A 14724-nucleotide genomic window follows, 5' to 3' on the forward strand; every position below is an offset into this window, starting at 1 on the left:
TAATTCTCGGTAAAGCACTGCTTAAAATAATTAAATTTATTCCTAGACTTGTAATGTTTTGTTACCATTATGATTGAAATCTTTCTTTCTGGGGTATATGGGACATTTTTTTATATGTATTTATCAGCCCCTTACTATTATTACTGGCTTGACTAAAGGCATTTGGACTAATGGCTAATCTAGAGACAGCTTGCTACAAATCTCCTGCCTCATCTTCATGCTTTGACTGGATTAAACATTACTAAGCATAACCTTCTCTTTTAAAATGTTATTTCCTTAGTGTTGTACCTAAATCAATGGAATGAAAGAAGTTGCATAAATAATTAATTCCCTAGTTCTGCAACACCTGGTCAAGGGTAGGCTATTCTCAATATCCCTCATATTCTTCCTAAGGATGTATATAATTAATGACTGGTATGGTGAGAATGATGCCTCTTGTCTGAGTTATGGTTAGTAAATTGCAAACTCTTTTTTTTCTTATAGGGAAAGTCATCATACTAAATCAGATTTAATACATCTAAACAAGAAAGACTAGTATTGCAGCCCAACACCTCAATCGGCTTTGATTATTTCCCTCATTGTAATCACTAGCTCCTGTCCAGGAGAAGCAAGGTGACTCTTAGTTGGTCCATTTCCTCCAAGACTGATAATGGAGTGAATGGGAAGCGTGGCTTATATTTTATTGATTTATTCTTCTTAAATCAAGTCAGAAGAGAGAGAGGATGCAATTACTATGGGCTTTCCTGCTTTGCAGTAGTTAGGTGAGAATTTATTCAACAGAAGTGGAAAAAAAAGCTCTATGCAGTGTGCAGAGTCAGTCACAGCTCAGATTCAGACACATTCGAGCTTTAAACCTCCACTATGGTTAGTGTATTTGTTTCTTACTGTCTCTGAAGATAGTGAGTGTGTGCAGAAGGCGGCCCCATTCTGCAGGCTCGGGAGAAACAAGACAAATGAAAGCAGTCAACACCGCCATAGGGAAAGGAAGAAAAAGGGAGGCTGTCAGCACCCAGACTGGCTTCCCAGGATCAAGAGAAGGCGGTGAAGTTTGCAGTAACGTCTTCAGTTACTTACAAAAGCCCTATTTTGCCATTTTGAACTTAGTGTTTTAAATTTTTGTTCCTAAGTAATTATATAGAAAAGTTGACTATTTTTGGTGTACATTTCTGTTTATTTGAATTTTAATACATTGTATAGATCATGTAGCCATCACATGATTATTATACAGAACAGTTTCATTGCTCCCCAAAACTCCCCTGTGCTATCCTGTTGTAATTACAAACTCCCCTATTCCTAACTCTTTGCAAGTACTGGTCTGTTCTTTCATATTTTTATCTTATTAAGAATGTCATATGGGGGCCTCCCTGGTGGCACAGTGGTTAAGAATCCGCCTGCCAATGCAGGGGACACGGCTCGAGCCCTGGTCTGGGAAGATCCCACATGCTGTGGAGCAATTAAGCCCGTGCACCACAACTACTAAGCCTGTGCACTAGACCCGCGAGCCACAACTACTGAGACCGCGTGCTGCAACTAGTGAAGTCCGTGCGCCTAGAGCCCATGCTCCACAGCAAGTGAACCCATTGCAATGAGAAGTCCGTGCGCTGCAACTAGAGAAAGCCCACGCGCAGCAATGAAGACCCAACACAGCTTAAAAATAAATAAATAAAAAGAATGGCATATGAATAGAACCATACAATATATAACCTTTTTTAAAAAAAATATTTATTTATTTATTCATTTTTGGCTGTGTTGGGTCTTCATTGCTGCTTGCGGGCTTCAGTAGTTGTGACTCGTGGGCTCGAGAGCGCAGTCTCAGTAGCTGTGGCGCTCGGGCCCAGTTGCTCCGCAGCATGTGGGATCCTCCCGGACTAGGGCTCGAATCCGCGTCCCCGGCATTGACAGGCAGATTCCCAACCACTGCGCCACCAGGGAAGCCCTACAACCTTTTGAGATGTCTGAATCTCGGGGAGAGGAAGCGCATGCCACTGGACACAGGTGTGATCTCCATCTCTGCCAACACACTCAGTGTTTTCTACCCCTGATGTTTTGAACTTCTGTTTTTATGGGAAGAGCTCATCGTTTCAGGTGTCTTAATTCCTGTGGATATTTGATTTATAATTCTATGAAAAACACCATGGCAATTGATAATGGAGAGGTAGTGCTGAAGGTTAGACCATATCCTATAATCATGTTGAGTCATGTTCTGTATACAAGTTTAGTTGCACAAACTCCATCCTAAATTTTTATCAATAGATATTTTTATCACACTTTAATGCTGATTTTCTTGATGAAGATTTACTCTAGCAGTACGGATTGGGGTATAGCTGTTATTTGGCTTTTCTTGGACGGCATTGAATGAAATATCCAATAATTCTTTAACTTTGTTGCAATAGCAATATCTTTGTAGGGCTGAACATTTGCATTAGGATGGGTATTTTTTCAAATAAAGCCATACCTTAGCAAGTTATATTATTGGTAAGAGGACAACGTCAGGAAAATCAGAAATATATAACATTCTACCATTAAAGTGGGAAGATGTCTCTAAAAGATGAAAAACAAAAGAGTGCAAAGGAGAGTGTGACAATCTCCAAACATCTAGGAGAATTCTCTTCTAATGGTCTTGGATGGAGATGTATACTTTAGGCAATTATGTTTGTTTTAAGGATCGTGGGTCAGCCTCATCTTCTATAGAATGTCTACTTCTGACCATTCCCTGGAGAACCTTAGTTTAATATCTCTAATGTGAGTAACTTTTCAATTCTTGTCAGTTAAGGAAGCATGATGTTATACTAGTTGGTGCACATGTAACACAGGATGTACTTCTTGTACTTTATCTGCAGAATTGGTAACAAATAGTACCTAATAAGGTCATTTCTGTAAGCTCAATGGCAGTCTTTCTCTAGGTATCTTGCAGAGCATCCAGTCACCTAGATTAATGTCATGTAACAGCTGATTAAATGAAAGGCTAAAAAATCAACCTCTGCCTGTGATGAAAGGACTGATTATATTGGGTTTATCTATTTTAGTTCAGTTTGTGAAAGATTGGCATATGTGTCGTTTGGGACCTTGTGAGTTACCTGGGCCTATCAGTGACCAGTTCATAGTGAGACAACATATGACTTTGTCAGGGGAAGAAAGCAGGGCCATGGGGGCCAAGGCTAATTAATAATGCATTAGGCCATAGTAGTTCAAAGGTGTCTGATACAGTAATTCATCTCAGTTCTAATATTCCATTTGTTCTTTCCACTTCTTCAGAAGATAGAGGGATGATAAGAATAGTAAAATTTCTGAGTGAGGGCCAAAACTTTCTATAGCTCCCCTATATAGTTATACATTGAAATGGCACAGGTAGTAAACACAATATCAAGTTGACTTTCAACTATCGTGAGTGCTGTGGATTCTCTGACAAAAGACTGCTTCAACCCATGTAGAAATAAAAATACTACTACTAGTATAACCCATAACCCATGGGGAAAAAGCAATTGTTTAACTCCTTTTCGAAATACCCCAAATGTTTCCTTGGGACAGTATTCCAGTTCATATCCCACCTTTACAGATTTTTATGGGAGTTTGTTTGCTCCAAGAAAGGCATGAACTGACCCCATTCTTTGCCATTCTAGAAGTTTCCCCACCAGTGTTTGTTTAATGTTGCAGCCAATACGTCCCTACTGTGATGTCTTTTCTCTGGAGGACTTTAGCAAGAGTTCATCGGAGATCATTAGGCTCCACCAGACAGCTGTCCTGGCTTTGATATATCTTGTCCTCATGAATCAAACAAATCAATCATTCCTAATGATTCTTTACAAAACTGGGGCCAAATTTTGTGCATCTAAGATGGAATTATTGAACCTCTCCATGGATTTCTCTTTATGTTCTAGAAGAGGTGCTTGCATAAGGATTAAGTCACAAAGGGATGCTTAGCATAATAATCTGCTCAAGCATTTTTTCCTAGCTTCTACAGAGTCTTTTACACTGTGAGAGTTGGTTTTTATGAAAAAAATTTCTTTGAGTAACAGGAAGACATCAAATAATTCATGTATTTTTAATAGGCATACATGAGATACACAAGAAGGTTAAGAAAAGGTTAAGATGATTAAAAAACCTCATTGTATTCCTAGTATTTGGAAGCTGTGAACTGTGTTAAAAACCTATAACTAGGGCTTCCTTGGTGGCGCAGTGGTTGAAGTCCGCCTGCCGATGCAGGGGACACGGGTTCGTGCCCCGGTCCGGGAAGATCCCACATGCCGCGGAGCGGCTGGGCCCGTGAGCCATGGCCGCTGAGCCTGCGCGTCTGGAGCCTGTGCCCCTCAACGGGAGAGGCCACAACAGTGAGAGGCCCGCGTACAGCAAAAAAAAAAAAAAAATCTATAACTAACACTGTATGTATACTTTTTGTAATTTAATATATCCAAGAGAGATCCACAAGTTCAGCTACTTGAGTTAATTTTACTCCTGCTAATGATTGGTTTTAAAGGGAGTTTAGAGTAGCTACTGCATAACCAGCTTGGTATTTTTTCTTTTCAATATTTAAAGTAAGATTATTTTAAAAACACGTCAATTCAGAATTTTGTATGAGAGTGTCCAAAAGATCTGTTCCGGACATGAAGGCATTTTGAACAACAGAAGTACAATCATGGGATCCTTTAATTGAGAAGTGTAACAAAGTTGAATAATACGCGGAGAAATTACTATTTTATGATTAGTCAACTAACTGGTAGACAAAGTTTGAGTGTTTTAGATTGGAGAACAATTTGTACTGTATGTAGTACCATCAGATTTAAATGGAGATTCCGGAGCAAGATCTGAAGATGCTTCAACCAATTTAGCCAAGGCTGTAATTACTTTGAGACAAGGAGTATAAGTTTTGTTGAACTTTAAGGGGTAGGCCATGATAGGCAATGGGTCTTTGTTGTTTGCCATGTTGTTTAGTAATATCCTTAGGCATGGCTTTCCTTTTACATTCATACACAAAGAAAGGTTTATTACAATCAGTGGTGAACTTACGATCAGCTGTCTTATGGAGGTGTATGATCCATAAGCTGTCTTATGGAGGTGTATGTCACCTGCAATATATTCCCTTAGAGCTGGGCGCACAGAATATAGGGGCTTCTTGTGGCTCTTTTAGGGTCCCAATTGAGTTAATGGGAAAAATATAAATTCAAAGGTTTGATAACCTAATGACCAAACTCTGGCATCTATTTTGGCCTTTCTGAACAGAGCTGGGATGTCAAAACTAATAGAGAAGAGAAGGGGACCTCTGTGACAGGACTCCATGTCTGCAAGCTTCATTCTAGTCTTCTGCAAAGGGAGATTATCTTTTCTCCTGCTATTAGGTCCCAAGATAGGTAACTGGACAGATGTTGTGGTGAATAATTATATTGATTGCTATATCAATATATAGGTTGAAAAAGCTGCAGTAACTAGTCTAAAGAGATTTGCCTTCTTATCATAAAGTGATTTATTTCTACCTTAGGTGAAAGAAAAGCATACATAGGTGTAAGGATACATGATCATTACATCTTAGGTTGTTTCCATAATCCATTATATGTAGTATTTTAAAATAAGTTCCATCACAGACGCAACGACTAAACACAGCAGTTGGTCGAATCATCAATCTCCCTTTCAATAACAAATTTACCTCGTGTTTATTTTCAGATGTAATTGCTATCAGTTGAAGAGCTGGTTAATGCAAAAGGAAGTCTGGGTTGAGTGAGACTCTCACCTAGTCCATAGAGAAGCTGACATGACCCACATCAACTTGCTCCTCCAGGAAACCCCTGTTTCCTGTTGCGGGGCAGCAGCAACACATAACTCAACAATTCTTCCCTCACCCTGTCAGGCTCACCTCATCTTGCAGAGCCTTGAAATTGAAGAAGACACTTTCCATCTAGAGGAAGACCTCAAACATGCTTCTCTCCAGCCTTCTGAAGGTGGTCATGGCTTCATTGTGGCTAGGTAAGGATGGCCCCAGTGGGATTGTACCCCTCTAGGACCTAAGAACTGGGGGAACAGGTGGTTTATGGGCACCCTGGGAAGAAGGGGCAGTAGAGTGTAAAATAGAATTTCTTTGTTCCACAGTACTTATTCTTAAACTTCTGATTCTGCTTTTCTTTTCTTTAGGATCCAGTATTGCCCAGAAGGTAACTCAAGACCAACCAGTAATATTAGTGCAGGAGAAGGAGGTTGTGACCCTGGATTGCATATATGACACAAATGAGTTCAGTTATAGTCTATACTGGTACAAGCAGCCCAGCAGTGGGGCGATGATTCTCCTTATTCGTCAGGACTCTTATAACCAGCAAAATGCAACAGAAGGTCGCTACTCACTGAATTTCCAGAAGGCAAACAAATCCATCAAACTTGCCATCTCAGCTTCACAGCTGGAGGACTCTGCAGTGTATTTCTGTGCACTGAGTGAGCCCACAGTGAGAGGCGTGTTGGAGGCAGGTATACCAAAACCCGGGGCTCTGCTTGATACATCTGCCTGCTATAGGGACAAGGGCAGGGAATTGCCTTCACAGACAGGAACTGGTTAGGGCTGTGGCAGCACAGGTATAGGGTTAGAGGGAAAACACTCCTTCTAAGAACATATTTCTCTGGGTTCGTAGACCAGGTCTAGAGCTATCATTCATCAAAAACAACCTTATCCCTGAAAATTTGGGTTCAAATTTTTTATTGAAGGCAAAAAATAGCCACATAAAATCCTTGCCATTTAGAGATTAGAATGAGCTAGAAGAATTGACTAAGGAAATTCAGAGACATCTGATTCAAAAATTAGTAAAAATATGCGTGAATTTTTGGATTTTCAATTTGTTCATTAAATATTTATTGAATATATATTATATTACAGGTATTGTTTTGAATAAGGAAGGTTGTGAAATCTTTTTGTGATTTTCCTCTTTTTGAATATTATGCAGTTTTACACCGTTTAATGAATTCATTTAATTTAGTTTTGTTAGCTGAGTTAATGGTACACTTGTTTACTTTCTAAGGTGCCTGATATGTCACAAACTTTGTGCTAATCCTCATTCTGTCTTATTAACACCTCTAGCATGGAATAGCTCAATTACCATAATGTAAGCTTTACCTGCCTCCCATCAGTCCTTTCCACAAAAAGATCAATAATTAGTGGCTCTTAAAAGGACATTGTGAGAAGCAGACTATGAATTATCTTGTTTCTCTGCTCTTGCCCTTCACTGCACCACTCCTTCAAAAGTATTTTTGCCATCATGTGGCACATTTTGGAAACCTCCAGGCCCTCTTTTTCAATCAGTGTTACACAATCCCAAATACTCCTTCCCTCAAATTTCCTCCTTCAACCTCTAATCCCATTTTCTCAGTGTCTTAAAAGTTGAATGGTAATGGGTGGTTGCTAAGTGACCTTGTATTGTAACTGCCTCTTATATTTGCATTTCGAAAGCAGTTGTGTAGAGTAGAAATCTTAAAAGGAATGTCTTACAGTCCCTTCATTAAGTGGTGCTGGAAAAATTGGACAGCTACGTGTAAAAGGATGAAATTAGAACAGTCTCTAACACCATACATGAAAATAAAGACTAAATGTAAGACCAAATAATATAAAACTCTTAGAGGAAAACATAGGCAGAACACTCTCTGACATAAATCACAGCAATATCTTTTTTGGTCCACCTCCTAGAGTAATGAAAATAAAACCAAAAATATACAAGTGGGACCTAATGAAACTTAAAAGCTTTTGCACAGCAAAGGAAACCGTAAACAAAATGAAAAGACAAGACACAGAATGGGAGAAATATTTGCCAATGAATGCACAAACAAGATCTTATTCTCCAATATATACAAACAGCTCATGCAGCTCAATGTCAAAAAACCAAACAACCCAGTCAAAAAAATGGGTGGAAGATCTCAATAGACATTTCTCCAAAGAAGACATACACATGGCCAAGAGGCACATGAAAAGATGCTCAACATCATTAATTATTAGGGAAATGCAGATCAAAACTACAATGAGGGGGGCTTCCCTGGTGGGGCAGTGGTTGAGAGTCCGCCTGCCGATGCAGGGGACACAGGTTCGTGCCCCGGTCCGGGAAGATCCCACATGCCACGGAGTGGCTGGGCCCATGAGCCATGGCCGCTGAGCCTGTGCGTCCGGAGCCTGTGGTCCACAACGGGAGAGGCCACAACAGTGAGGGGCCCATGCACCACAAAAAACAAAACAAAACAAAACAAAAACTACAATGAGGTATCACCTCACACTGATCAGAATGGCCTTCATCCAAAAATCTGCAAACAATAAATGCTGGTGAGGGTGTGGAGAAAAGGGAACCCTCCTACAATGCTAGTGGGAATGTAAATTGATACAGCTACTATGGAGAACAGTATGGAGGTTCCTTAAAAAACTAAAAATAAAACTATCATATGATCCAGCAATCTCACTTCTGGGCATATATCCAGAGAAAACCATAAATCAAGAAGACATATGCACCCCAGTGTTCATTGCAGCTCTATTTACAATAGCCAGGACATGGAAGCAACCTAAATGTTCACCAATGGAGGAACAGATAAAGAAGATGTGGTACATACATACAATGGAACATTACTCAGCCATAAAAAAGAATGAAATAATGCCATTTGCAGGAACATGGATGGACCTAGAGATTGTCATACTGAGTGAAGTAAGTCAGACAGAGAAAGACAAATATCATATGATATTGCTTATATGTTCAATCTAAAAAAAATGGTACAAATGAACCTATTTACAAAACAGAAGTAGAGTCACAGATGTAGAAAACAAACTTATGGTTACCAAGGGGGAAATGGGGAGGAGGAATAAATTGGGAGGTTGGGATTGACATATAACACTACTATATATAAAATAGATAACTAATAAGAACCTACTGTATAGCACAGGGAACTCTACTGAATACTTACATGGGAATAGACTTACATGGGAATAGAATCTAAAAAAGAGTGTAATGATTTACATGGGACTAGAATCTAAAAAGAGTGGATATATATACATGTATAACTGATTCACTCTGCTGTACAGCAGAACTTAACATTGTAAATCTACTATACTCCAATAAAAATCAATTTTAAAAGTCTTAAAAATTTTTAACTCAAAAAATCTTACCTTTTTTTTTTTTTTTTTTTTGCGTTACGCGGGCCTCTCACTGTTGTGGCCTCTCCCGTTGCGGAGCACAGGCTCCGGACGCACAGGCCCAGCGGCCATGGCTCACGGGCCCAGCTGCTCCGCGGCATGTGAGATCTTCCCGGACCGGGGCACAAACCCGTGTCCCCCGCATCGGCAGGCGGACGCTCAACCACTGCGCCACCAGGGAAGCCCTACTCCCTGATCTTTGATGACCATCTCAGTCTAGGACACTGATCACAAATGAAATCTTATAAACTGGCATCAGACTGGCTGCAACAAAACCATCGGGGAGCTTTAAAAAATTACACACTTGTGGGAATTCCCTGGCAGTCCAGTGGTTAGGACTCCGCATTTTCACTGCTGAGGGCCCGGATTCAATCCCTGGGTGGGGACCTAAGAGCCTACAAGCTGTGCAGCAGGGCCAAGGGAAAAAAAAATTACACAGCTGTGGGTCTCAATCCTGGAAAGTATGATTCATGAAGTTAGTGTGGGATCCCAGAATCTGTAATTTTAAATCACTTACACATTGATTCTATTATTAGCTGTTGTATGAATATCAGCTGTGTCTTTAATAATTTGAAAAGCTGGGAAAAAAGAGAGTCCTAACTCATGCTCGAGGCTTTTGAAACAAATCCACATCTTTAGAGTTCCTAACCCAGTGGAGGAAAATTATTCGATTAAAGTTTGGCAATAAAATATGGCAGATGGATGGTAACAGAAAGCATCCTTGAGGTTATTCACTAGGAGTATAAGATTAGTACTTGTCTGATTCACATAGGCCAACCGTTTTATCTTGGAGTCAAGAAAATAGTAGGAGAATAAGACATTGATCTCAGACCATTCTATAAGGATTTGATCATTTCAATTATGATATTTCTTTTGTTTTCACATTTTAATGATTCTGAAATTCAGGATTCTTTGACTATTGATAAGATAGTGTGGCTTTTTCCTCTGAAAAGATTTTATTAAAAACATATTATTTTGGGACCGATAAAATATTATATTTCAAGTAGTAGTGATTCCTCAATCGGTGACCCTTGATTCATTAGTTTTGTTTGGTATAACAAATATTTAGTGAGCATGTAACACATGTCAGTCACTGTTGCTCTATAAATTGGGGTACAATGCTGAAGCACAGAGATTCACTCAGTACTGATTTGGCTTCTTATTACGTCCTCTGTAATCAACCTCAGATTCTTTTCTGACATTCAGTGGATTATAGGCTGGCCCACCATGGATACCTGAGAATATAAAGTACTATATAAAGTGCTTAAGAGAACTGTTATCTTCTCAGCTGCAGAAATACCTGGGATGCTCTGTTAAAGAACTTCCATGTCAGGCAGGGTCCTAAGAGCAAAACAGACCTGAGAAGTTATGACAGCTCTTGATCAGATTTCCAAGCACCACCTGAAGACTGGCATGTACCTCATGAATAAAGTCAAGGATAACATTTTTCTGACTTGAGGAGACCAGGAAACGTGCATCCCATTTCAGTGTCTGTCCACCAGGGGGTGCAGTTTCCTAACACAAACACATTTCCTGTCTGAAACTAGGCTTAGGTTTATCACTTCACTGTGACTTCAATATTTCTTCATGTGAAGAGTCAAGGACATTATTCAGGAGACACTCTAGAGATGAACTCTTCTCCAGGCTTAGTGACTGTGATACTCTTAGTGCTTGGTAAGCAAAATGCCTCTAAAAATTTGGATTCTTTCTTCTGTTATGTCAACAAAACCTTTAATCATAATTTTATCCTAGAGTTTTATGCCCAAAATGATACAGAACTCTTTTATTTTTCCCCAGGACAAACCCGTGAAGACTCAGTGACCCAGATGGATGGCCAAATGACTCTTCCAGAAGGGGCTGCCTTGACCATAAATTGCACTTATTCAGCCACTGGGTACCCCATTACTTTCTGGTATGTTCAATATCCTGGAGAAGGTCCACAGGTCCTTCTGAAAGCCATGAAGGACAATGAGAAGGGAACCAATAAGGAGTTTGAAGCCACATACCACAAAGAATCAAAATCCTTCCACTTGGAGAAAGCCTCAGTCCAAGATTCAGATTCGGCTGTGTACTACTGTGCTCTGAGTGACACAGTGATGGGAACCGCAGGGGCAGCTGAGCACAAACTCTTTGAGTGGCAACAAGGGGCCTGGAGGCTGAGTGTCTCTCCATTTGATCCACTCTGTGGCACAGTCTATGGTGGTTTGTCCCTCAGTCTCTGGTTGATACAAAACTCATACAAATTTCTAGAGAATAAGAACAAGAAGTGAATATTCCCCATACCCAACTCTTCATTAGTGATTTTGAAAAAAGAGTCTGACATCAATAGTTCCTCATCCAGGGCCAAAGTAATTTCAAGGTAAAGTCACATAAACAATGAGACTTGGGGCCAATGTAAGAAGAAACAAGAAGCACTTGGATGTGTGCTGTACCCCTGTGGAAGGGTTTAGAAACCTGAAGCATTAATTACACTTGAATAATTAGGGTGGATGGTGCTGTGTGTGTTTGTGTGTTTTGAGGGCATTCAGGGAGTGAAGGCTGAAAATAGGAAGACTGAAAATAAATAAGCAGCAGACTACCCATGTTCTCTACCAGTGCCTGTGTAACAAGCAGTGATCATTTCCCAAACCCAGCAGAAAATTGGAAGTTAGCCATTGATGAATTGAGCAATAGCACATATAAGTACGTAAGCGAAAATAATTAAAAATTTAAAATGTAATAATTAACTATTCACTTCAAGGAAAAAATCATTATTCAAGAAAGTAGCATACTCATAGTCTATATGATTCAACTAAATTTTCTTCTAGATAAGTTTTACCACCAATAGCCATGATTAGGCAGAATATCTATTTTCCCCAAACCTTGTGTATTACTAAGGTTCTGGACTGTTGCTTATCAGTTAGGGTTTTTTAAAAAAAATTAATAATTTAAAATTTATGAATGAGATGGAGCTTCATTTCATTTAAAAGTCATTTATATGTTTTTGTATAAATTGTCTATTCATATATCTTCCCATCTCCTACTGTGTTATAGTCATTTAAATATAGATTTTAAAGAACATTCTCTATGTTAAGAAACTTGTCATAAGACTGTCACATATATGTGTCTTTTAAAAAAGTTTAATTAACCTTTTTGACTTTGTTTATGGTCTTGTTTGTTTGGCAGGCAGAATTTTAAAAATAGTATGTAGTAAATTTTTGAAAAATTTCTTTTATGGATTCTGAGTTATTTCATGCTTAAAAATCTGTAGCACTCTAAAATGATAAAATTTTATCTCATATTTTCTTTAGTTTTTCTCAGATTAATTTTGTCTTTAAATCTTTAAATTTGCGTGTGTGTGTGTGTGTGTGTGTGTGTGTGTGTGTGTGTGTGTGTGTATGTGTAGAGAGGTTGAGGTTTAAGCCTTTGTATTTTTCTTAATTTTTGTTTGTTAGTTTATTTTGAGGCAGCTTTCCAGGCTCAACATTTTGAATGACTCATTTTTCTGCCACTTGAAATTACGAAATTTTGAATTCAGGGAGGCTTAACTTCTGTGTGTGTAAACTATTTACAATATTTTGGAGGGCAGTTTTTTTAAGCATATCATATGAATCAAATCACAAATAATAATTCAGAGTCTTCTGTTCCATTGGCCTGTAAGTCTGTTTTTATGCCAGTACCATACTGTTTTGATTACAAAAGCTTTGTATTATTATTATTTTTATTTGCGGTATGCGGGGATCTCACTGTTGTGGCATCTCCCGTTGCGGAGCACAGGCTCCGGACACCCAGGCCCAGCAGCCATGGATCACGGGCCCAGCCGCTCCGCAGCATGTGGGATCTTCCCGGACCAGGGCACGAACCCGTGTCCCCTGCATCGGCTGGTGGACTCTCAACCACTGCGCCACCAGGGAAGCCCTGTATTATATTTTGAAATCAGGAAGTGAAATGCCTCCCACTTTGTTCTACTTGCTCAAGATTACTTTGGCTATTTGGGGTCCTTTGCGATTCCATATGAATTTTAGGATTGTAAAAAATGTCACTGGGATTTTGATACGCATTGCACCGAATCTGCAGATTTTGTGCAAAAGCTTTTAAGTTTAATTAGGTCCAATTTGTTTATTTTTGTTTTTATTTTCATTACTCTAGGAAGTGGGTCATTAAAGATCTTGCTGTGATTTATGTCAAAGAGTATTTTTCCTATGTTTTCTTCTAAGAGATTCAATAAACAAACAATGCATTGAGTGAGATATTCTTTCTTTGTGAGAGCTTCCTTGTAAATGAATTCTTGATCACTGTCAAACTATGTGTCCTGATTTTTGGCTAGGGAAATTGTGTCACTGACTCTGATAATTTTTTCAGACTATATTTTCCCCAGATGAAGCCCTTATTTTTCTCTGAGGTATCATTTCCCTTTCTTTACTCCTTCCTGACATGTCTGATTACTGGGGCACTTTAAGTGGAGGCAATGTTGTGAGCGTGGAAAGCCTAGATATTTCTATACCTGTGATCAGCAATGTAGCAGACAGTAGGGCACTGGTCTCAGCAACAATGCCAGTACCTTGCTGAAAAACTAGAAGGAAATCTCTTTGCTCTCCTATCTCCTTGTACTCCTCTTTGTTAAGGACAGCTGGGACTCAGCCTACCTGTTACTTTCTTCTCAGCTATTTGGGGGCTAGAGGAAAGGCTTTCCCCAAACAACTAGTTTCCTTCTTAGATGTCCATTGATCTGTACATGCCAAGCTTTCTCTACAACCTATTGTTTTCTGCTCTTCATCCTGGAGTTCCCTGCTACTGACCCCAGATTTCTATATGAGCCTCAATGGGACACCTCACTTAAGCTCTGTTGGCACAGCATGGCTGGCTTCCACAGAAGTTCCTTGGCTAAGCACAGGGGATCAGGGACATTTTAAATCTACCATCTTTCTAGAATTGCCTTATTCTTAGGTCAAAAAAACCTGTAGAACTAAAGTTCTAAAGGGCCATTCCTGGTGTGAGGAAGGTCAAAATCAATGATGATGAATGGAAAATACCTTGATATGCTAATGTTTACACATTTCATTAACATACTTGTACAGAAGCTTAAATTTCTGTGAAGGCTGATCTATCAATATTTTCCCTTATTCTTTCTGACTCTCATGTTTAGAAAATTCATGACCATCCTAAATTTATAAAAATATGCTTTCATTTTATTTAAAATATTAATTATCTCTATTTGGACTTTATTTCATAGCTGATGTTAAGGTGTGCATCCAAATTTAATTGCTGATCTCTAGATGACTCTCCATTCATGAAGACATATTTTACTGAATATACCATCTTTTCCCTATTTTTTGATAACTAAATTTCCATAAATAATTTGTATGTTTGGACTTTCTATTATGTTCCGTCGATATCTCTATCTGGACCTTTCTGGTAACATGCTTCTTCACTTAGTACAGCATTACACTTTGTCTTACTAACTGTGCAGGAAATCCCTCACCATTCTGTTTCAGAACTGAAGGCCTCCTGAAGCCCGAGATTATCTGCAGTATCAGATAGGGCCTCTAGAGGAAGATGCTACACAACTTGAACTTGACAGAAAGCCAGAAAGCAGCCAGCCCTTTGAG

At 39.2% G+C, this 14724-nt stretch overlaps 1 long non-coding RNA gene across 1 annotated transcript in view; it reads right to left on the reverse strand.

The window, feature by feature from the left end:
• The window catches only part of LOC138842555 (uncharacterized), a 165433-nt gene that overhangs the window by 16398 nt on the left and 134311 nt on the right, over positions 1–14724 (reverse strand). The gene's annotated exons all lie outside the window — the stretch shown is intronic.

This window comes from Globicephala melas, chromosome 2 (assembly GCF_963455315.2).
Source record: "Globicephala melas chromosome 2, mGloMel1.2, whole genome shotgun sequence".
In the NCBI taxonomy this organism is placed as follows: Eukaryota; Metazoa; Chordata; class Mammalia; order Artiodactyla; family Delphinidae; genus Globicephala; species Globicephala melas.